This window comes from Halichoerus grypus, chromosome 6 (assembly GCF_964656455.1).
Source record: "Halichoerus grypus chromosome 6, mHalGry1.hap1.1, whole genome shotgun sequence".
NCBI classification, from domain to species: domain Eukaryota; kingdom Metazoa; phylum Chordata; class Mammalia; order Carnivora; family Phocidae; genus Halichoerus; species Halichoerus grypus.
The window spans coordinates 79,758,058-79,782,138 of NC_135717.1; the positions used below are offsets into that span (position 1 = coordinate 79,758,058).

At 46.0% G+C, this 24,081-nt stretch overlaps 1 protein-coding gene and 1 long non-coding RNA gene across 10 annotated transcripts in view; both read right to left on the minus strand.

Moving 5' to 3' along the window:
• Nucleotides 1-2,456, minus strand: part of TSPAN11 (tetraspanin 11) — a 71,348-nt gene extending 68,892 nt beyond the window's left edge. For all 9 annotated transcript variants that reach the window (XR_004914047.2, XR_004914045.2, XM_036082110.2 and 6 more), the window contains exon 1: nucleotides 2,318-2,456. The gene's annotated coding sequence lies outside the window, so the exon portion shown is untranslated. The remainder of the gene's footprint in view (nucleotides 1-2,317) is intronic.
• The window catches only part of LOC144382337 (uncharacterized), a 1,106,857-nt gene that overhangs the window by 202,723 nt on the left and 880,053 nt on the right, over nucleotides 1-24,081 (minus strand). The window lies entirely within an intron of this gene.

Consider the following 24,081-nt stretch of genomic DNA (forward strand, 5'->3'; position numbering starts at 1 on the left):
GCTGGAGATAGCAGAGCTAAGTTCAGACGATGGTAAGTGCTATGAAAGAATCAGATCAGGGCAATGTGCTTGTGGCCCAGGAGGAAGCTACTTTAGATGGGGGATCGAAGAAAGGCCTCTCTGAGGCAGTAAAACCTGAGCGGAGGGCAGAACAACTGGTTGGACAGATGCCCTGATTTTGACCAGTGAGGAAGCTGACCCAAAGAGGTGAAGTGATGTTCCCCAGGACACACAAGTTGAGAGCCGAGCCAGGACTTGACCCTGGGTTTCCAGGCCCCCTGGCCAGGGCTCTTACCTTTCGCAGTGTTTACTACACAGCTGCTACACGCAAATAAGGCTCTGTAACGGGGGATATCCAAGTGCCCACAAAACCCCACACCCGCCCTGGCGTTCAGGGCCGCCTGTCATGACTCTCAGTGCCCTCTCAGCCCTCCTCAGCCGGTTTGAGTCTGGCTCTGTACCCCAGAAGACAGCACCATGCAGTTGCCATCCCATACCCATGACGTTGCTTGGGAAAACTTCCTCCTCTCTTATGTCCCTGGCTTCAAACCGTGGAAAGGGCTCTTTACTGCTTCTGTTGGTGGCATGAAGATAAAAGCAAGATGGCGGCTCACCCAGAGGAAGGCTCCCTGCAAAGTCAAGTTGCTCTAGGGTTACACAACTTAAAGGCCAGCCAAGCCGGTTTTCCTCCTGGGCTGTAGAAGGCTTTCATACAAAACCTCCAGCACCACAAGGTCTGTACGGATCAAACACACCAAGAGTCCAAAGCTGGCCTCTGGGCACACGCTCCTGCTGAATATCATGGGAAGCAGTATGCAAATGGCTCCCTTTACTAACCCCAGCCAAATAGCTCCAGGCCCTCAAAGTGTTCCCCAAGCCTCAGACTCCACCCCATGTGCCCAGCATTTGCCCTTCGCCCTCCGAGCCTAAGGCTGTCCCAGCACTTTCCCAGGCATTAGCCAATTTGAGCCTCCAGTACCTCCTGAGGTAGGCAGGACAGCAGTTCTTTTTTTTTTTTTTTTTAAGATTTTATTTATTTATTTGACAGAGAGACACAGTGAGAGAAGGAACACAGCAGGGGGAGTGGGAGAGGGAGAAGCAGGCCCTCCGCTGAGGAGGGAGCCCGATGTGGGGCTCGATCCCAGGACCCTGGGATCATGACCTGAGCCGAAGGCAGACGCTTAACGGCTGAGCCACCCAGGCGTCCCAGGACAGCAGTTCTAAATCCCATTTGGCACACAAGCAACTGAACCTCCGAGAGACCTGTGCAGGGAACATCACTAGTAACATAGTAACAACCACTGAATTATGATTCAAACCCAGGGCTCCAGATTCCAAAGGTAGCTATCATCAAACTGCTCACAGATTAAACACAGAGTATCCACCCTGGTTTAATACCACACTCATTCCCTCTCTCCCGATTCCACCTACATCTTATGCACTGGAGTGTACTAAGGAGGGTTTCCAGAAGCTGCCTCTTCTCTTCTTGCTATCCCTGCCTCATACTGTGTGCCCACATGCTGGAGAGATCTGTAGCAATTTAGACCCAAGGTGAGATGCTCTCCTGTCCAACCCGACTGACCCCTCCTTCCTTTCATATTTTCATATTTTCAGCCAGTTCACGCTTGTCAATACTGAACATACCACTGGGAAAATACACCCTAGAACCATCCACATCTTCCTTCTTCCCATACCAAACCGGCCAACTGCACCTGCAGGACTGGACAGGCAAACACAGGTGACGGGGCCTGCATAGCCATGTCCCCACAAATACACAGATGTGTCCCCATGGGACACAGAAGCCACACCAGCTGCCAGCATTTAGCAAACTCTGCTAACTCTATACAATTCTAGCTAGGATTACTCTGGACCGGTCACCCCGGGCTTATGCCTAAGAGCCAGCTACCAGAATCCAGGTGGACAAAGAAAATGACATTTTGACGAGAGACAGACAGGCACCGAGCACGCTGGGCGGCACGAGACACCCAGAAGCCCAGAGCCCTCTCCCAAGGCTCTAAGCGCAGAAAGGCGGACTCATGACTCAAGAGTATAATTAGGGACACAAACGCTGCGACCCCCGCAGAGCCCAGTGTGCGCCCGCGTCCACCCAGAGGAACCCGAGGCCTCCCGCCCCCGCTCCGCATCCAGAGTCGGCTGGCCCCCGACCGCCCAGGCCCGGCCACCGTCCGGCTCAGCACGGCGGGCCGCGCGGCACGGGGAGGGAGGTGGGGGTGCGACCCGCCCGCCGCCTCCCCCCGCCTCCCCCGCCCCGGCCCTCCCGAGCCCCGCGAGCTGCTCCGCCGCCCCCCGCACTTACCCGGCCCCGCGGGCAGCCGAGCTCCGCACGCAGCGACGGGAGCGGGAGCTTCGGGAGGCGCGGCGGCGCTCCGGGCCCTCCCAGCGGGAGAGCGTCAGGGTGCGGGCAGCCCGGCTCCAGCCCAGCACCCCGGGCACTTCCTGCCGGCCCGCCCCGCCCCGCTTCCCGAGCGCCCACCCTCCCGGCTCGCCCCCTCCGAGTCCCAGGCTCCGTTCCTCCCAGCCGGGCTGGCCTCGCCCAGAAGCCCAGAGCTGGGCCGCGTCTTTGTTTGGGAGCTGGCCTCTTTTCAATTCGGAGCTCACAGAGCCAATTAAGTCGGAGTTAGGGGCAGCTGTGTGGTTGCCCGGGGATCCCTGCGGGGAGGGGAGGGGAGGCTCACAAACCCGCGGCTCCCCCGCTCCCCCTTTCCCAGACCCGGAGGGGGGGTGCTCTCCCAGGTCTTGCTTTCTTCCCCTGGGTTGGTGCGTGGCTCAGGTCCGGGGAGACATTGGCCTGTGGGGGCTCCCGGGGACTCTAGGGACAAGCCCCTCTGATCCCAAAGAGCCGCCCCTCTCCCTCTGCCTACCCCCTATATATAAGGAAGCCTCCCATCGGTGCCCTGTCCCAGCGAGAGCCCTCTAGACCATGGGCTTGGCTTTCTGTTTCCTGGGCCCAGGAAGCCTCAAGACCTCCTCCCAGACTGGAGAAAAGAGGAGGAGTAGACACAGCACAGGCCGTGCCCTGGTTGAGAACAGGTGTGAAGCTGCGGAGAACTGGCTCTGTTCTACCTGTGCAGCATATTATTTCTCAAAGTAACAAAGGCCTGCGCTTATCCACCCACGTTCTTCTGAAACTTGACTGCAGCAAGCAAGGTTACCAATTTACTAGGGCGCTAGGTCAGGGAAGCCTTTGGAAGCAGGGATTGCTGACAGAAGCATAGCACCAGAGCAAAAATCAGCAGAGCGGACCAGGTGGAGGTCGCAGGAGGTGATTGCAGTGGTCCCTGTGAGGGGCAGGCCTGAAATGGGGGTGAATGTGGAAGATGCAGCGGACGGGGGGCTCCACAGAGCTTGCCGTGTGTGTCATAGATGGAGGGGTAGCGAGGGGGTCTGAAGAAGGACCATGCCGGTGCTTTGAGTGTGGAAGTCTGGAGGAAGACCTGGAGTGCTGTGAAGCAGAGGGAAGACAAGATGGAGGGAGTTTGGACAATGTAGAGAGGGCCGGGCTGAGGACAGAGCCCAGGTGGAAGCTCGAAAAGGAGCCAGTGAAAGAAATTGACACCATCCAGGAGGGCCAGCACTTGTGCAGAATGCTCAGATCCAGGAGAAGCCCGGGCTACAGGGACACGGAAGAGGAGGGCACCCAGGAGGAGGGCACCCAAGAAAACAGGTTAGACTTGGAGCTGAAGAGATCTTTGGGAGACTTTTGAGAGAATCATTTCAGGATAGGGAGTATAAGCCACATTGCCCCTCCTTGGGGGCATCTGGTCCGATCAGTTGGTGCAGGGATACAAAGGCACATCCTCTTACTTTCAGACGGGAGGACCCTGCAGGACTATTCTAGCTCCAGAGCTTCCCAAGGGATTAGCAGAGGCCTCTGTGGAAACTGCACCTCGGTTCAAGTTCACTCTCTGTCCAGTCCCACTTCCTCACTTTCTTACAGGCCTTGTTCCCAAGGCTATTTCCCGAGACCTCCATCTCCATGCAGAGTCCGTTTTCCAGAAATCTGACCTGAGATGGGGGCGTCAAGAGAGAAGGGGAGCGTGAAGTCGAGGGGGTGAGGACAGAGGGCATGAACAGCGAGCACCAGCGTTAGGGAGGAGAGGCAGAGCAATATGGCAGGAGAGAGGCCTGAGCAAGCCTGTGACGGCCTCTCCCTCTGACCTTCTTGCAAGACCTCTAATGAAGCAGACCTCTTGTTAAGACCTTGACCTCTAATGAAGTAGTTTCAAGAGATGGAGGTTGTCAGAAAAAGTCAGAGAAGGTGGTGTTAAAGGATGAGACAGAAATGGGGAGGAAGAGAAGAACTCTTCACAGTAGAAATGGGTTTTCCCAAAGCCAGGCAGAGGAGAGAAGGGGGAGCAGGCCGGAGGAGAGAGAATGCTGTCGGTGGGTAAGGATGAGGGGAAGTGCGTGTTCACAATGTGAGTAACATTAAACCAGTAATTCAGAAAGAGAGGGTTGGAAAGTGTTCTGGAGGGACCTTGTAACAATATGAGAGGGCAAGTGATGAATGAGCCCCTGGACCAGGATATCCCCTCTCCAGCATTATCCCCAGGAACATCAAACATCTAGAGCAGAGAACCAATAGAAATATGATATGTAATTTACAGTTTCCTAGTAGCCACATTAAAAAATGTAAAAAGAAGAACCAGGTGAAATTAATTTTAATGATACAATTTTATTGCACACAATATATCTAAAGTATGTATGTTCATTTCAACATGCATCAATATCAAAATTATTAATGAGCTATTGTACGTTTTCTTCCTGCTAAGTCTTCCAACTCTGCTGTGTATTTTATACTCAGAGCACATCTGAGTTTAGACACTACATTTTCATCAGAAATACTTGATCTGTATTTAGATTTCATAATGGTTATGGTTGAAGAAGTAGAGTTACAAACCTCAGTTGCTTCATACATACTTATGCTTTCCAATAACCAAACCAAATGGTCAGTTTTAAAATTGAATTAAAATTAATTGAAATACAAAAAACGTAGTCTTTCTGTTGCACTTCGCACATCCCAAGCGCTCAATAGCTGCACGTGGCCAGGGGCTGCCACACCAGACCGCACAGGTCTAGCATATGAATTCCTGGACTTGTGGACTTTGTCTTGTTTTGTCCTCACCTTCTGTGAAGGACGGGCCCTGCCCTCACCATGGCTCCACTAACAAGATCCTACTGTTTCATTTTATTTCACAGAACTCACTTGAAGATGATGAGGGAGCAGGTGGAGAATCTAAGATCTGTGGGGAGGGAAGGGGGTCTGGCTTGGGCCAGGCGAGGAGTGAGGAGAATGGGACATGAGTCGGAAGTCTTCGGTACAGTTACTCTGTGTTCACACGAAGAATGTTGTCATTTTTTTCCCAGGGATTGAACTGAGAATGTAAGAGACAGCTCTTGTTGTCATGGTCTCCCCAGTTAGTGGTTTCCCCTGAGCTCCAAGCACTGGCCTAGTCACAAATGCTTGGGTGTGGCTGCTAGGTCTGGACCTCATTTTTCGCATCTGCAAAATGGGAAGAGCAGTCTCTTATTTAGGGAGGAAAAAAAAGGGAGGGGTTGTGGAATCCTAAGCATGAAGCTACAGTGAAAGAGGGCTTTTGGTCCCAGATGGGGAGACCTGTGCTTCTCATCCAGGCCTGGCATATCCTCTGCCCTGCTGGGGGCCGGTGGCTGTTTTCAGTCCGCACTCTGGCACCATTACATCTGATAGAGTGATCCAACGTGGAGAGCTGGAGTAGAGAGGTTGTAGAGACTTTCCGAGAAATGTAAAAATAATAGTAATAACACTTAGGCTCCTTTGCTCTATAACGACCTGTCCCTGTTACTTGGAGTTACAGGGTAGATCTCGTGGGATCCCCTCCGTGCCGGCACATATCCTTGCTCCCTGCCAACAGTATCTATATCCATTCCCAGAAATCGAATTTCTGTATCTATTCCTAGAAATAGAAAAGAGTCACAGAAAATACCTTTGTGTGCGTATGGATGGTTACACATACACATACACACACACATGCGCACACCGCTCTGAAGAGTGTGATCTGGTGTTGTTGGCATCCTCAGGAGGCATGGTACATTAGCTTAGCTCAACATTCAGGTTGTACCATCGCAGGTCAGGATACATAAAACTTGGATGTCTCCATCCCCTGAGCACAAGCCTGTCTTTCAAAATGGTTTCCAGTCACTCCCTGGGAAGGTTGCAAGGAAATGAAGGAGCCTGTCACGATCTCTCCTCCTGCCCCCCTGACATTCCTGCTGGGTTACACTGCCATGCTGCTGTGGTCCTGATAAGAACTCTTTGTACAGACTCCGAGCCATTCCCAAGAAAAACAGCTCCGTTCTTGGAGGTAGAAAAACTCGGGTAGAAGTCTCGTCTCTCTGCATACGCATCAATCAGTGTGTCTGGCAGCCCGTTTCCCCTTTAAATCCTTAAAATGGGGAAAAACTCTTCCTGAGAGCCTTTCTACCCTCTTAGAGAATGGAAACTGGCCTTGGTTTCATCATCCATGTGAAAAATAGAGCTACATATCATCTGGTCAGTACCTTTCCTCTTGCAGAAGGACTGGCAAATGATCAGATGTTAAATATTGATCAGTTTTGATTAGCTTGAATTCAACCTGCATTTGACTGTGAACGTGATGACTTAGCCTCCTCATTTTTGCAATGATATCTGGTGTTTCATAGGAGGTGGTAAAGAAACGATTGTGGAATCGAATTGCACGATCTCAGGTATAATTCCCGTGAGAGGTATGTTATACTAGATGTAGGAGATTTTAAACTGTTGTGAGATAGACTTCTAATGACATCAAGAACACTCCTTGCACTAATTAGTGCTTGAAATAATTATTGATCTTTATTAACAATGTCAAGATAATTGCTCAGATGTCCAGTTGCTTGAAATGCTCTCTTGGCATTCTACATGAAGGACTTTACAGACTGGTTTTCTCCCAGGAGAACATTATTTAAGGCAAAACATAGAAAAGCACATCTAGGGTACAGCAAACGTAAGTACAGACAGCTGAGCAAATATATAAATAACATGCAAAATGACAAATATTTACAGCTTGAATTTTTTAGTATGTGTAGCACATGCAGCTAGTCCTCTTTCATCTTCCCCAAGTTTTCTAGAGACTGCTTCTATAACTGGGGCAGAGGCTTTTCCAGGCATCCAAGGTCACCTGCTGGGGAGGAAGAGAAGCCTTTGGATAAACATGATGAATATTCCCAGAGCATCTATGTTAAAATTTATTTTTTTGGGGGGGAATACATTTTCAATATATTTTCAAAAGTGTAACATCTGTATATGCTGATTGTAGAAAAATTTGATCAATATAAAATATTAAAGAAGAAAGTAAAATTATCTGAAATCGTAGCCATCAGAAATAATCACCATATTATTTTGGTAAATTGTGTCTGTATGCATGTGTGTGTTTGTAAGCAGATTTATTTCATTTTAGAATATATTTTAGTCATCTTTTTATGTCAGTGGATTTAAGAATATAGTACATATTTTTTTGCTACAACGTATGGATGTACCACAGTCTATTTAACCAATCCTCTCCCCTATTGATGCATATTTAGGATGTTTCCAATAAGTATTTCCAATATGGTTATGCAAACTTTTTTCGCATATATCTTTGCCTACCTATTCGACTGTTCCTTCATGATAAATATCAAGCAATAGAATAGCAGAAAATACAATTTTTTTTTGTGGATACACACACACACACACATACACATATACAAGTATATATGCAAATTTATATAATGAAATGCATGGAAAAAGTTGATAGAATATGTTTCTTTAAAAAAAATTTTTTTTTGGTAGAATATGTTTCAAATGTAATTACAGTCATTACCTTTTGAGAGAGGACTGGGATTGGGAATGTAGTTAAAGAGGAATTTGATCAAACCTATAATGTTAGTTTTTCACAAGGAGAAAATATTTGTGTGACTTAAACTTAGTTAAAATTAAAGATAACAATGACCAAAAAAAAGAACAAGATAAAATCAGTTGACAATCACACATCATTGGCAATAAACTGTCTGCTTTCTTCTGCTGAAAAAAAATGAAAGGTAAATGCTGGAAGAAGAAAAATAGGATATATAAATGCAACACTACCAAAAGAAAAAAAAAAAGGAAACAGCACCTAAAATTTTGATTAACCAAACAAAAATAAGGAACGAAAGGAAGAATAGAAACAATAAGAAAGTATAGTAAGTAAAAAGTACAAGTATATGGACAAAATAAATCCAAATATACCAATGCTCGCAATTTCATGTGATTTGGTTGAAGTCTCCATTAAAAGGCAGCAACTCTCACATTGGGTAACAACACAAAATTCAGTTAAATGTTGTTTCAAAGGGACACATAAAAAATATCAGACACAGAAAGCTGCAAAATAAAGGAACGGAAAAGATGCATTAACCAAGGAAATGCTAACACCAAGAAACAGGTGTGCCCATATTAACATAAATGAAATGGAATTCAAAGTGCAAAGAATTAATGGTCCAAGAAGAGGCTTTTTGTTTTGTTCTTGTCCACTCGTGAATCTTTGTGCAGTTTCAAAACATATAAACAGAACAATAGTTCAAGTAGACAAGAGATAACCAAGGATTTAGAACTGTACTGTTCAATTCAGCAGTGACTAGCCACATACTATAGCCAGGAGCCATGAGGCTACTGAACACCTTAAATATGGCTAGTTCAAATTGAGATGTGCTATCAGCAGAAAACACGTATCAGATTTCAAAGATTTAGTATGAAAAATGTTATTTTAAAATATTAAGTGTTGAAAGTATCATATTTTAGATATATTGAGTTTAACAAAATCTATTAAACTTCATCTTAACAGTTTCTTTGACTTATTTTGATGTGGCTACCAGAAAATTTAACACACATGGCACACATTGAACGGCAGTGAAGATTTAAATGATACGATGAATAAGTATGGACTAACAGATATATAAAGGGAGCATCCTGATTTATCAGAGATTTTACCATCTTTTCAAACATTCATGCAATATTTATACATTGATCAATTATCTAGCCACATGAAGATCTGACAAATGTCTAAAAACTAGCTCTTACACAGGCTGATATCTGACCACAGTGATTTTTCACAACCCCATTGGAAATCCCTGGTGCCTATTCCAAATGCCGTTTTCCTCCCCAGTTACTGTGGGGAGTTGTCTGTGCGGGGTGAGGTCTGTGGGCACAAGCCCCTGAAGGTGGGGATCTCCATCCCTCTCAGAAGCCAGTTAACTGAGGTCCTACTCTGCCTATTGGCCCCAACTCACAAGATTTTTGAGTCAGAACTCCCCTTTAGAGAACACTGATGACAGCTTCACCCCAGAGGAAATGCCCAATCTGCAAACTGCTCCCTGTTTACGGATGGCTGGGAGGAACGGCCAGCCTGACCGGCCCCTTGCTCTGAATTACTCAACCGATAACACTGAGGAGGGGCTCAGGCACTCTCCTCCACATGGATTTGATCGCTCTGAGCTTGAACAGCTATTCTTACCTTGAGTAGTTTATTCTATTCATGTTTGGCTTGAATATTTTTTTCTTATCATTTCTTCATCAATCCAATTCTATCTTTTTTTTTTAAAAAAATGGTCTTCAATATTTCCAGTCTGCAGGTAAGCACCCTTCCTTGATTTCCAGCAACATTACAGATCTATTCCTTTTTCCAAACATTATTTCTGTAATGTCATGGGATTGGAGCAGGTGGAGATGTAGAAGCAGGTATCTTGTCTGTCTGATATCTTGATTCCATTGCAGGATGTCAATTTTTGTGTATTTTTCTTATAACCAGCCACCTTACTAATAGCATCTTTCATATTTAAATAAACATTAAGAAGAATGTGGGATGTGGAGAAAAGGAAACTCTTGTGCACTCTTGGTGGGAATGTAAATTAGTACAGCCATTATGAAAAATAGTATGGAGGTTTCCCCAAAAATTAAAAAATCAAAAATAAAACTACCAGCAATTTTACCTCTAGACATTTATCCAAAGAAGATGAAAACACTAACTCAAAAAGATACCTGCACCCCCATGTTCATTGCAGCATTATTTACAATAGTCAATATATGGAAACAACTTGTGCCCATCAGTGGATGGATGGATCAAGAAAAAAAAAAAAAAATATATATATATATAATGGAATATTATTCAGCCATAAAAAGGAATGAAATTTTGCCATTTGCAACAATATGGATGGACTTTGAGGGCATTATGCTAAGTGAAATAACTCAGAGAAGATAAATACCACATGATGTCACTTATATGTTGGAATCTAAAAAAACCCAAACAAACCCCAAAAACCAAGCTCATAGGTACAGCAAATAGATTGGTGGGTGCCAGAGGTGGGGTTGGGGGGGCGGGAGAAATGGGCAAAGGGGGTCAAAATGTACAAACTTCCAGTTACAAATAAATAAATCATGCGGATGTAATATACAGCATGGTGACTATAATAATACTGTATTGCATATTTGAAAGTTGCTAAGAAAGTAGATCTTAAAAGTTCTCATCATCAGAAAAAAATTTTTTGTAACTAGGTTAGGTGACAGATATTAACTAGACTTATTGTGATGATCATTTAACAATATATACAAAGAACGAATCATTATGTTATATACCTGAAACTAATATAATGTTATAATGTCAATTGTACCTCAATTAAAAAAAAGAATGCAAAATATGCATGCATTTTTCAGTGACATGGGAACTCTCAAACAAGTTGTAAAAAGCAGGGTTGCTATACCCCACATTTTTCTTGCTATTAGGGATACTTTGAGGACAAAAATGTTGAAAATTCAGCTAAAAAAATATTTTTGATGCCTTGAATTGGCCTCTCAACCTCTCCCATCATCCATCCTTCTCTCTTACCCAAAGAAATAAATCCAATTCCAATGAAGAGGAAAATGTTCTAATAAGGCCTTCTGGTCTCCCTCAGTCATAGGGCTGGTCACTAGGGCAAACTGCACAAGGCTCCATGCTTCAATCGGACCAGCACTTCATTTAATGCTCTGCTGTTGCTGTCTTGAAATTCCTAATACTTTTCAGAGACCCCACATTTTCATGGGTCACACAAACTAGGAAACTGATCCTGAATATAGGCTTCTACTCGGCAGAACCGTGTCCTTGATATTTCTGCCAACTACTTAGCTAGTGTTATGTGTTTTCTACCTAAGTTAAAACATTAAGGCTTGTGGCATTTTGTTGACCCCAGAGAAATTTCCATCATGTGTATCTTCAGAATCATCTTACTTTTTCTGCAGGGGTGGGGCGGGAGTTTGAATTTGAAGGAGGAATATCACCAGATCACACCCTTAGTATCCTTTTGTGAGTTGGCGTCACCTTCCCCTCTTGACACTTGTATATTCCTTCTGTGCTTTCCAGCCATACCACCATGTACAGCTTGTTCTTTCTTCCACACATTTGCCCAAGTGGTTCCCATGACTTGGAAGCCTTTCTTGCCCTGTATACTTGGTGAACTCTTACTCAACCTTCAAAACTTGTTTTAATTATCTACCCCTCTGGGAAGCCCTCCTTGGCCTCTCTAGCTAGAACTAAGTGCCTTGCTCCTATTGATCTCATGTCTCCATTAGGAATTTAAGCGTAGAGCTGGAATTATTTTCTTATACATTTCTTTTCCACTAGATTCGTGGTTTCCAACCTTTTTTTTTTTTTTTTTTTGGTTTACTTTACTGATTTTATTGTGTGTGGCACAGTTGAAGGCATTAAAATACTAAAAAACACATTAAACAAGTCAGGAATAATTACAGTGCAATTATGGCTACAGTATAACCAGGTCCTGCAGTGACTTCGAAAGCATCCGCTGTTACCACACTCTCATTTGGTCTCCCTCTAATATTAGTTTGCTGCTATCATACCTGCCCTTGTGTATCTCAAGTGTTACATTTTCTTATGTTCTAATAGCCGCCATGTTGGCTAGATTTTTCATCTCTCACCTCTTCTCATAGCCAGCTTACTCCACTCTCCACTATCATGTGACTTTTGGGGGCCGTGTTCCATTTGACAGATACTGCTAACATGCATTTTGCATTAGAGCAAAAGTATATGTTAGACATTAATTGAAAGTTGGCATCTCATTATGATATATACAGATTGTTTACTGTACCAGGGTGCTCAACTGAAAAGGCAAAGGGAGACCAATGGCCAGCTATAATCTGCTCGCCAGACTGTGTGCCCACCAGACTTCACTTGCCCCGATGGGGTCGTGCAATAGGTACCATTTGGACTAATGGTTCAAGACACCCCACGGTGCTCCAGCAGGTCAGTTGGGAACTGCTGGAATGCAAGGACTGGATTCTATTCATCTTTACTTCTCCAGCACCTAGCACAGTGATGGACAACAACAGACTGTAGTAAATGTGAAATAAATTATACGACAATCAAGAGACTCTGCTGATAGCATGCAATATGATTTGGGCTTAGTCTAAAACACTGTTAACATAAATTTCCCAGATCTGGTCAGCTGGGGCAGTGGCTCTTAAATGCATTAGATATGCTGGGGTGATGTGGGCTGCCCCGGCCCCAGCCCCCAACTGTCATGAATAGCCCTGGATCCTTCATCTCTGTGCTGAAGTCCACCAAAGTCCCCAGGAATGTGTCAAGCTCTTAGTCATCATTCATTGGGTGTACTGCTCCTGAAAGAGGTGGGCAAGGGCAGCACCAGTGCACACCCTTTTTATCAAACAGGGATACCCGCAGTCCATCTCCTGCCCCATTTCTTCTAGAAACTAGCACTTGCTGAGCATTTTAAAAGTTTAGAGCTGGAAGATGGCTTCAGGGTTGTCCAGTGTGATCTCATTTCCCCTCAGGAGAGGGACGTGATATCACCCAGTCGGTGTTGGTAGAACAGCAACTAGGGCCCAGACTAGGACTACCTCCCTCCTTCGAGGCACATATATGCCCCCTATCCCTTCCTTTTATTCAGGTCCATAGCAGCTCCCCTCCCCCACCTCTCCTTCCATGACCGGCTCTCCTTGGCTGTTCCCCAGTCCAACTCTCAGAGATGGCAGAGCCGAGCCCAGGAGAGGCGGGAATAGGAAATGGCAAAAAAGGTTTATCTTCTCCTCTTCTTGCCTAGAGCTAGCCTGGGCCTCTGTCCCCAGAAGTCACGTTGCCACTGCAGGATTTTGTGCTAATGAAGAGTGCTTTGGGCCAGACTCACAGGATGGACGCTGAGTGAGGAGACTAGAAGTGTCATAGCGTGAGCAACTCGTATCTGACTTTATGTCAAGTGATGCATCCAGAAACAAAATCCACACACTTTCTGCAATCACGTTATTCCTACCACATTCCTCATCTGGTCTCAAGGGCTTGTTTCTGAAACCTGGAGGGAAGAAATGTCAGGGGCTAGCAAGCAGGTTTTGTAAAGCAGTCTTTTGGGAGCCCTGCATGGGGTCTGGCCCTGCTCCAGGCTCAGTCTATAGGGGATCTGGAAGGATTAGGGCTTTTCCTTCTGCTCTCAGCCTCTCTGCTCTCAGTCTGGCCTGGTGGTCTGCCAGTCTGCTCGGGGACCCTCCAAGGACATCTGGGAACTCACCTGGGGACTCTAGGGACAGTGTGCTTCCTTCCACTTGACAGATGGGGGACACTGAGACTTCTGGAGAGAGGAAGCAATTCCCAAAGGTCATAAAAGGAGTGAGATCCTGTGTGAGAACCAGACCAAGAAGTTCCATGCTCCTTTCTGTCTGGTACTCTGGCTCCTGACTCCTCCTTGATTCCGCATGATGGCTCTGAGGGTTGTCTGTTTGCACTTGGGGTCACAGGGCTTGGAGGGCATGGGGTTGGGAGGGAAGGATAAGGGGTTAGGGGAGTGAGTCCCTGTGCAAGTATTTGTTTGAAGAGAGGTAAGAGATAAGGATGAGGGGGGGAGCAATGGAAGTGTGTCAATGACCAGGGTGGCCCTTGGCCATCTTAAAGCTTCAACGGAGAGGCTTTCTCTGACCCTCACGGTCTAAATGAGAACCTCTCCATGATTCTCTCTGCTCTTTTCTATTACAGGCCTTATTAAAAATTGTAGCTGCCTATTTCTGCGTGTTTTTCTGGTTCGATGTCTGTCCAGCCATTACACTCTAAGGTCCACAAAGGCAGGGAATATATTGGTTGGTTGTTTGCTCCAGGACCCAGCAGGCCTGGTGAATAGTGGGCATGCAAAATATTTGATGAGAGAATGAATATTTTTTTAAAACATTTATAATTCAATTTGGACATTGAATAGCTCCAACTTGCCTCTCAGTACTCATCATTAAGTGCATTGTTAGCCCAAATATAAATTATAGAACTGATTTTTTGGATCATCCATGATTTCTTTTCTAAGCATCGGGGCCAATAACCAAGGGATTAATATATTTTCCACTGGACATGAGTTAATTAAAGGTACAAGGTTATCTTAGATTTTATTATTCTGCATACTTACTTCACTGCATAATTAAAGATCCAGTCCTCGACGTAGATGATTTGTGGTTTGTCTGTCTTATTTTCGTGTAGAAAATAGTCTGAAGGGATTTCTATTTTGCTCCTTTGACACGAGTACGTAAGGGTGGTGTCTTTGAGAATCATAAGGTACTAAAAAGCCAGACCCATGATGCACAGCTTCAGAGGATGCTGTTCATATTGGAGTCTCGGTGAAAGGCATGCTCGGCTTTGGGGCAGCCTGCACAGCTGCCTGAGGTAGCAGCCTTGGGAGAACCCCAGCTTTATGGTTTAATGCACATAGGCCCTAGAGGACTGCTGGCATCGCTTGACCACTCATTCCCTCTTCTTATTCTTGCCCTTTTTCTTGTTCTTTCCAGGGCATCCAGAATGATCTATTCAAAGCCTAAGTGAGACCACGGCACTTGTATATTTAAAACCGTCCAGTGACCTCTTATTGTACTGAGAACAAAAACAAATTCTCTCCCTGGCTGAAGGGGGCCCTACAGGATCCACCCTTGGCCTGCATCTCCTACCTTGACACTTTTCTCTCTCCCTTGCTCCCTGAACTCAGGCCCCAGTGGCCTCCTTTCTCTTCCTCACTCAGCCAAGCTCATCCCCCCAGCTCAGTGGCTTTGCACCTGCTGTGTCCTACATGTGAACAGCTCTCCGCCCCCACCCCCCACCCCCAATCTTCACCTGCTACTTTCTTCCTGTCATTCAGGTCTCAGCTTAGATGTCAGCCCCTGGCGAGCTCATCCCTGACCCCAGTGCTGAAGCACACCCCGGTCACTCCATATCTTCTCTCTGTGTTGTTTTCTGAGGAACTCATCACTCTCTGATATCTGCTATCTTCCTGTTTCTCTCCATTTATTTACTTCTGCTCTGTCTGCCCCACTAGGATATAAGCTCCATGAGCATTGGGTCATTATCTTTGTTGTTCTTTGCTCTAGCTCTAGTGCTTGGCCTGCGGTAAGTGCTCTAGAAATATTCAGTGAATGCCTTAAAGTCTGTAAGTAGGCTCATCGGGGTGACTTCCCAGCCTGGCTTGCTGATTGACTGGGAGAGGCCACCTGAGAGCCTGGAAACCATCAGGAGCCTGCTTCGCTGGAGAAAGCAAATGACCTACAAGTTTAGAGGCCTGAGTTCTCTTCTCTCTTCTTACTGTTGCCTTTCGCCCGTCTCTCAGAGTCTCAGCTTCCTCATCTGTCCCATGAGGGCGTTGGACTGGGTGACCTCTGAGGTCACATTCTGGTAGTCTCTGCCACTCCAGCCCACCTCCTTGCAAACACACAGTCAGAGGCCGGCCTCCCCGAGGAGCAGAGGTCTTGGGGGTAGCCGCAGCCCCAACACCCTGACTTTCCACTGTAACTATGACAACCTTTCCACCAGCTCCTGATGTTGGAGGAAATGCCTGACTGTTTGGGGACCTCAAACGGAGAATAAAACAGAAAGCAATACTTCTGGAGGCAACGGGTTGCGTTGGGAAGGGTAGAGGCCCCAGACAGAGCTGGGTTTGTGTCTCCGCTCCTTGCCTACCTGCTGGATGACCCTGAACATTTGCCCTGAGCTGTAGTTTTGGCAAAGAGAAATGCTTATGCCCTGCTTGCAGATGTGCAGTGAGGATTACACGAGTTAACAGATGTGAAACCGAAGAAAGGTCAGCTCCCTTCCCATTATCTTCGAGGGCCTGAGCGTGTCCACAAGAATGGCCTAGTGGCTAGGTTACAGCTGCCAGCCGGAAGCTTGTTCTCACAGAGGCCAGTAGGGGTTGTAGGTGAAAGTGCGAGATGGCTTAGCTCCGTAAAGGGAAACCAAAAACAAACAAAAAAACAAAAAAATCCCAAAACACAAAAAACAAAACCACCCTCATTTTTAAAAAATTTTTTTATTGTTATGTTAATCACCATACATTACATCATTAGTTTTAGATGTAGTGTTCCATGATTCATTGTTTGTGCATAACACCCAGTGCTCCGTGCAGAACGTGCCCTCTTTAATACCCATCACCAGGCTAACCCATCCTCCCACCCCCCTCCTCTCTAGAACCCTCAGTTTGTTTTTCAGAGTCCATTGTCTCTCATGGTTCATCTCCCCCTCTGATTTCCCCCCCTTCATTCTTCCCCTCCTGCTATCTTCTTCTTCTTCTTTTTTTTTCTTAACATATATTGCATTATTTGTTTCAGAGGTACAGATCTGAGATTCAACAGTCTTGCACAATTCACAGCGCTTACCAGAGCACATACCCTCCCCAGTGTCTATCACCCAGTCACCCCATCCCTCCCACCCCCCACCACTCCAGCAACCCTCAGTTTGTTTCCTGAGATTAAGAATTCCTCATATCAGTGAGGTCATATGATACATGTCTTTCTCTGACTGACTTATTTCGCTCAGCATAATACCATCCAGTTCCGTCCACATCGTTGCAAATGGCAAGATCTCGTTCCTTTTGATGGCTGCATAATATTCCATTGTATATATATACCACATCTTCCTTATCCATTCATTTGTCGATGGACATCTTGGCTCTTTCCACAGTTTGGCTATTGTGGACATTGCTGCTATAAACATCGGGGTGCATGTACCCCTTCGGATCCCTACATTTGTATCTTTGTAAATACCCAGTAGTGCAATTGCTGGATCGTATGGTAGCTCTATTTTCAACTTTTTGAGGAACCTCCATCCTGTTTTCCAGAGTGGCTGCACCAGCTTGCATTCCCACCAACAGCGTAGGAGGGTTCCCCTTTCTCTGCATCCCCACCAACATCTGTCGTTTCCTGACTTGTTAATTTTAGCCATTCTGACTGGGGTGAGGTGGTATCTCATTGAGGTTTTGATTTGGATTTCCCTGATGCCGAGCGATGTTGAGCACTTTTTCATGTGTCTGTTGGCCATTTGGATGTCTTCTTTGGAAAAATGTCTGTTCATGTCTTCTGCCCATTTCTTGATTGGATTCTTTGTTCTTTGGGTGTTGAGTTTGATAAGTTCTTTATAGATTTTGGATACTAGCCCTTTATCTGATATGTCATTTGGAAATATCTTCTCCCATTCTGTCGGTTGTCTTTTGAAAACCACCCTCATTTTTGAGAAAAGCAAAACAGCCTGTTTATTTATTTTGCCCTAGAAACTTCTGGTGCATAAGCCCACAGAGATGGCTCTGCAGAGCTGGAAAGGAGAGAAGTGTTTATTTATCACCCTTTCCTGGGCAAACCACATTTGCATTCCTAGAGAGTGTTGATTACAGTGCTCCAAGAAATGCAGTTGCTTGGTGGGCTGGCTTACCTCAGCCCAGACACAAACCACTTGCAGTTTTGTTTGCGTCGGGAGGTACAGAGCTGCTGTTTGGAGAGCTTCTGTACCTGCCAGAGACTGGGCTCCTTACTCGGCGTACCGAGCAGACATGGTAGGTTGGCTCACTCAGGACCTATCTTTCTCCCCTCCTTTCCTCTTTGATAGAAGCTGGAAACCTAGAACTCGACCTCCCGACACCCCATAGCAGGCCACGTGACATAGTGCTGGCCAATAATACGTAAGTGCAAATTTGCTGGCGAGGACATCTCTTCCTGACTTAAAAAGACGAAGTTTCACGAAGAGAAAACCGGTCATCTTCTCACCTCTCTTTTCCTCTTGCTTGTACTGTGGATGTGATGCTCGAAGGTGCAGCAGCTGTCTTGCAACCATGAGGCCAAGTGTGACTATGAAAGCCACTGGGCTGAGTCTAGCCCTTTGTAATAAAGCATCATCTCTCATTGGAGACACTATCAATATTGGAGGATGCACCCTTATTTAAGTCCCATTAGGAAAGATAAAATGCTGTTAATTAAACTGCAACTTGTTTGTAAAGCACATCCAGATTCCCAAGATGTTACCATGTGAAAGGAAATAAAAAGCAGGTCTTAAAATTGATGAGATTTGAACACTGAGCCCTAGCATGTCTGCCTGTGGACTTACATGAGAACAATGTTCTTTTTTTTTTTTCTTTTTAAGATTTTATTTATTTATTTGAGAGAGAGAGTGAGCAAGAGAGCACAAGCAGGGGGAGCAGCAGAGGGAGAGGGAGAAGCAGGCTTCCCACTGAGCAGGGAGCTTGACACCGGGCTCCATCCAGGACCCTGAGATCATGATCTGAGCTGAAGGCAGACTCTTAACCGAATGAGCCTCCCAGGCTCATTCTTTTAGGCATGGCTGTCAGGCTTTCCGTTCCTTCTGGTGAAACATATTCCTGTTGACTCCTGACAATCGCCTCCTGAGATGGGTATTAATGCCCCTATTTTACTAACAAGGAACCTGACACATAGAAGGACACGGATTGTAGATCCTATAATTGCATACATTATAAGCGAGAGCTGAGCCCACTCAGGGGCCTCCGAGTGTACTGAACTTGGCCCTGTACCTGACCTGCTCGGTTGCTCTGTGGCCTTCATGGTGTAGCTAGAGGGATGATAGTCAGCTCTGCAGTCACACCCTTCCCCCATTCCCACACTCTGGAGGCCACTGCCCTGTCACATGAAATTCGTCCCTGTGAGCTGGGAGCTCAGCAGCCTTTTGCCACAGGTTTCTCAGTCCCTGGGGCAGTTCGTTTTTGATGTGGGAAACAAAGGCAGAAGAAAAATTATTAAATTTCCTTACTACCTACAGCCCACTGACAAGTCCTTGAAACAGGTAGAGTGACATTCCTGTAGGGACTCAACTGCCTCGATGTTGACACCTTGCTAAGGGCAAAAGATCCCCCTGCCCCGCCCCCCGCCTCCCCGAACCTGTAAGTCTACCTTAACATATAAAAATTCCTTTAGGAACTTCCTTTATCTCTACCCCCCCAAGATACGTGTTGGCAATCATCCCCCAAGAATATGGCCCACCGATATCCATCTGAGGGGTCTCATGACTAAGGTGTTATTACACGGTAATAAATGGCCTTTTCCCAATAATAGCCAGCCCCCTCAAGGTCCTGGAAACCTTGCTTCCAAAATTCCTTAGAGACTTACACTATCCCTAGCCCCCTCCCAACTTGAAAGTCTATAATGGGCCACTCCTCATGACCCCGGTGCAGCTCTTCCTGCCTATGGGTCCCGTCCCCGGGCTTTAATAAAACCACCTTTTTGCACCAAAGACGTCTCAAGAATTCTTTCTTGGCCATGGGCTTCGAACCCTAACGTTCTTTCCTACAGCAGTTTTCTCTTCCAGTTTCTCATTTGTCTTCTCTCTGTGCCCTTCCATCCCCTCTGCAACAAGAGCACAGGACCGGAGAAAGCATGATGTCTCTGTGGGAGAACTGCATATTCCCGCTCTCCTGGGCTCGCTGCCAATTTCCTGTTTGCCCACAGGCGTCCGGGATGTGGGGCCCACAGTGCTGCAGGTGGTGGAGCAAGACGTTTGCAGAAGCAGACTCTCGGGTCAAGAGCCTCTTGCAAATTAGCCAGTCAGCTTTCCTTTGCCTTGGAAGCTGGCCTTGGAGGACAGTCTCCTGGAGACCAAGGGATGGGGGAGTGGGGAGGGCTTAGGGCTCTGGTCCAGACACACAGAGGCAGTGTTTGTGCCTTTAGCTTAAGGAAGCATTCCTTCCTCACTCTGATTTTTCCTTCTCGAAGCAGAAAGGACGAGAAGCAATAGTTGAAAGGGTGTTAGTGTTAAGTAAGATAGACCTGGCTTCTCCAGATCGCTGTTCCCTGCTGGGGTTGTGTGTGGGGGGGAGCAGTGGAAAACAGTAGGGGCAGATGAAACGGGTTATGGGTCAAACGAATATATTAGAACATTAATTTTTAGTGTGTGGTTTAAGGAATCACTTGAAATGCCTAAGAAGCACGGTAGGAATCAAATTGCTCCTTGGAGAGTCACTCACGCACTAGCATGCAGAAGTTAGGGCCTGCGGGCGCAGCCGCCGGCCGGGCGCGGGGAGGACCCTGGGCCCTTCCTACTAGCCTTTCTCCGCTTTCTGGCCGAGCTGGAGAATGGGGAGCGGAGCGTGGGGTGGGGCCTTGTGCCATCTCCTCTGGCTCCCAGCAGAAGCAGAAGTGGAAAACTCTTAGGGGGCTTTTCTTCTCTCACATGAGGGAGACACAAGCAAAAGATCTTTTCCCTGAGAAAACCCATTGAGAGCAGCGCCCCCCTCCCCCAACCCCAAAAGCCTAGGGGCTGGAGAACTGACCTCGAAAACCCTGGTTTCTACACAACCCAACTTCAGTCCAACCCCGCCCTGGCCTGGCACCCCAAACCCCTAAGTTCCCATAAGAACTATGATTAAGGGCCTGTGTACCTCACAGGAAGTCTTAGATTGTAAACATCTGTCCAAACTGCTGACTTGGTGTAAATGGATTGAATGGCTAAGTCTGTGTTGGGAGGGGAGGATTTTGCATCACGGAGCGCTGAGGACTTGCCATTTGAACGTGTGCCAGGCTGCAGGGAGCCTCTGGCTTCAGATGGATTCCGGCTGCAAGAGGTTCCTTTTGTAAATCAGCCTTAGGACAATTCTTTGCCTTCTTTCTGCAAGTGAAATACCAGGGCCCATTCTTCTGGACCCCATGGGGAGTTAGTGGCTTCTTTCCTCTTACTCATCTGCAGGGTCCATTCTTGCTGTTTCCAATATCCACCACACTGCTCTGGGCTTCCCGGCGCACCGGATTTATCGAGTGCAAGCTGGCGCAATTTTTTAAAATTAAACTTTTTATTTTGAGCGCACCGGAGCTGCACCACATTTGTAAGAATTCATACACAAGAGATTCCATACAATAGTGCAACCAGAATGTTGACATTGACACATGAAGATATAGAACATTTCATCACAAGAAGTCTCGGATGTTACTATTTTATAGCCACACCCACATCTCTCCCTCCTATCACCCCCCCCCCCCTTATCCTTGGCAACTGCTAACCTGTTCTTCATCTCTCTAATTCTGTCATTTCAAGAAAGCTATATAAATGGAATCACACAGTATGTAACCTTTTGGGGTTGGATTTTTTTTTTTTTGTCTCACTCAGCTTAATTCTGTGGAGTTATGTTGTTGTGTGTATCCAAGTTGTTGTACGTATCAAGAGTTTGGTCTTACGGCTGAGCAGTATACTATGGCGTGGATGTGCCACAGTTTAACTATCACTCTCTGGATGACACCTGGGTCACTTCCAGGTTTTGGCTATTGTCAGTAAAGCTGCTATGAACAGTTGTGCACAGGTTTTTGTGTGAACATAAATTTTCATTTCTCTGGGATAAATGCCCAGGAGTGCAAATGCTGGGTCATATGGTAGTTGCATGTTTAGTGTTTTTAAGAAAAACCTGCCAAACTGTTTTCCAGAGTGGTTGTACCATTTCACATAGGCACCGACAATGTGTTAGTGGTCATTTCGAATCCTCACATGCACCAGATGTGGTGATGACTTTTTATCGTAGTTGTTCTGATAAGTGGGTATGATATCTGAATGGGATTTCAATATACACGTCCCTCAGGGCTAGTGACGTTGCATGCTTTTTCATGTGCTTATTTGTCATCCGTATATCCTCTTCGTTGAAATGTTTGTTTGCATCTTTTGCCTATTTTCTAAGAGGGCTGTTTGGTTTTTACTCTTGAGTTTTGAGAGTTCTTATATATTCTAGATGCTAGCTCTTTTTCAGATATGTGGTTTGCAAATATTTTCTCCATTTTGTGCATTGTTTTTTCATCCTCTTAACAGGGTCTTTTGCAGAACAAAAGTTTAAATCTTGATGGAGTCCAATTGATCAGTTTTCCTTTTATGGATCATGTTTTTGGTGTCAAGTCTAAGCACTCTTTCCCTAACTTTGGATCCCAAAGATTTTCTCTTGTGGTTTTTTTTCTAAAAGGTTTATAGTTTTACGTTTAAGTCTGTAATACATTTTGAGTTAATTTTTGTATGCTGTGGGAGGAGCAAGATGGCCGAGGAGTAGGAGACCTAAATTTCGTCTGGTCCCAGGAATTCAGCTAGATAGGGATCAAACCATTCTGAACACCTACGAACTCAACAGGAGATCGAAGAAAAGAATAGCAGCAACTCTCTGAACAGAAAAGCGACCACTTTCTGGAAGGTAGGACGTGCAGAGAAGTGAATCCGAGGCGATATTTGGGAAGATAGACGGTGGGGGAGGGGGCCTCCGTTGGCCGCTTCTGGCAAGTGATAGAGCCGCGGAGCACAAAATCGGAACTTTAGAAGTCGGCTCTGCTGAGGGACGTCGCTCCAGTGGCTAAGCGGGGGGTGGAACCCTTGTGGGACAGTGTGGTCTCAGGACCCTCGGGGCCACAGAAAGACTGGGGGTGCCTGAGTGCAGCAGAGCTCCCAGGTATCGGAGTGGGGAAGCCAGCTGCAGAGATGGAGCGGAGGCACGGGCTCTTAGCTCGGGGTTGCCATAAACCGTGATCTGCGGCACAGTCAGGCCACTGCTCTTCCAGCAGGGACCCAACAAGCGGCAGATCCAGGGAGACTCCCCTTCCTCCCCCAGGAGGAGCGGTGCAGGAGCGCACCGCAGGGATCTGCTGGGTTTGGAGACTCCACATGGGGTCGCGTGCCAGAGACAGAAATGCTTGGTCACAGGCCGGATGAGCACGGAGTGCGGCCGGAGACCAGGGAGATGGGAGTGACTGATTGCTTTTCTCTGGGGGTGCACTGAGGACCGGGGCCCCGAGTTCTCGGTTCCTCTGGGGTGGAGACTGGGAGGCCGCCATTTTCACTCTCGTCCTCCTAAGCTGTATGGAAAGCTTGCAGGGAACAAAAGCTCCCGAGAGCAAACCCGAGCAGATTACTTAGCCCGACCAGCAAGGGTGGGGCAATTCCGCCTCTGGCAAAGACATTTGGGAACCACTGCAACAGGCCCCTCTCCCAGAAGATCAGCAAGAACAGCCAGCCAAGACCAAGTTTACCAATCAATGAGAACGGCAGAACTCCAGCGCTAGGGGAATACTGCACATAGAATTCATGGGTTTTCCCCATGATTCTTTAGTCTTTCAAAGTTAATTTTTAAAATTTTCTTTTTCTATTTTTTTTGAATTTTTCTTTTTCCCTTTTTCAACCAACATCTTATCAATCCCTTTTTTAAAAGTCTTTTTTATCTCTCATTTTTAGAGTCATATTCTATCCCTTCATAGTAGTTAACCTTATTTTTGGTATATATATATAAGTTGTTCTCTCTTTAAAATTTTGGGATACAGTTTCTTCTAACAGACCAAAATATACCCTAAATCTCTAGTGTATGGCTTTGTTCTAGTCTCCTGCCTGATCACATTCTCTCCCCCCTTTTTTTTTAAAATTTCTCTTCTTTCTTTTTTCAACCAACATCTTATCTTATCAATTCCTTTTATAAAATCTTTTATAATTTTCATCTTTACAGTCATATTCCATCCCTTCATCGTATTTACCCTTATTTTAGCACATATGTAAGTTTTTCTTTCTTTAAAATTTTGGGAAGCAGTTTCTTCTAACAGACCAAAATATGCCCAAAATCTAGTGTGTGGCACTGATCTATTCACCAGCCTGATCATATTTGATCACATTCTTTTTTTTTCTTTTTTCTTTTTTCTTTCTTTCCTTTTCTTTCCCCCCAGTTTCAGGTCTCTTCTGATTTGTTTAGTGTATATTTTTCTGGGGTCATTGTTACCCTGTTAGCATTTTGTTC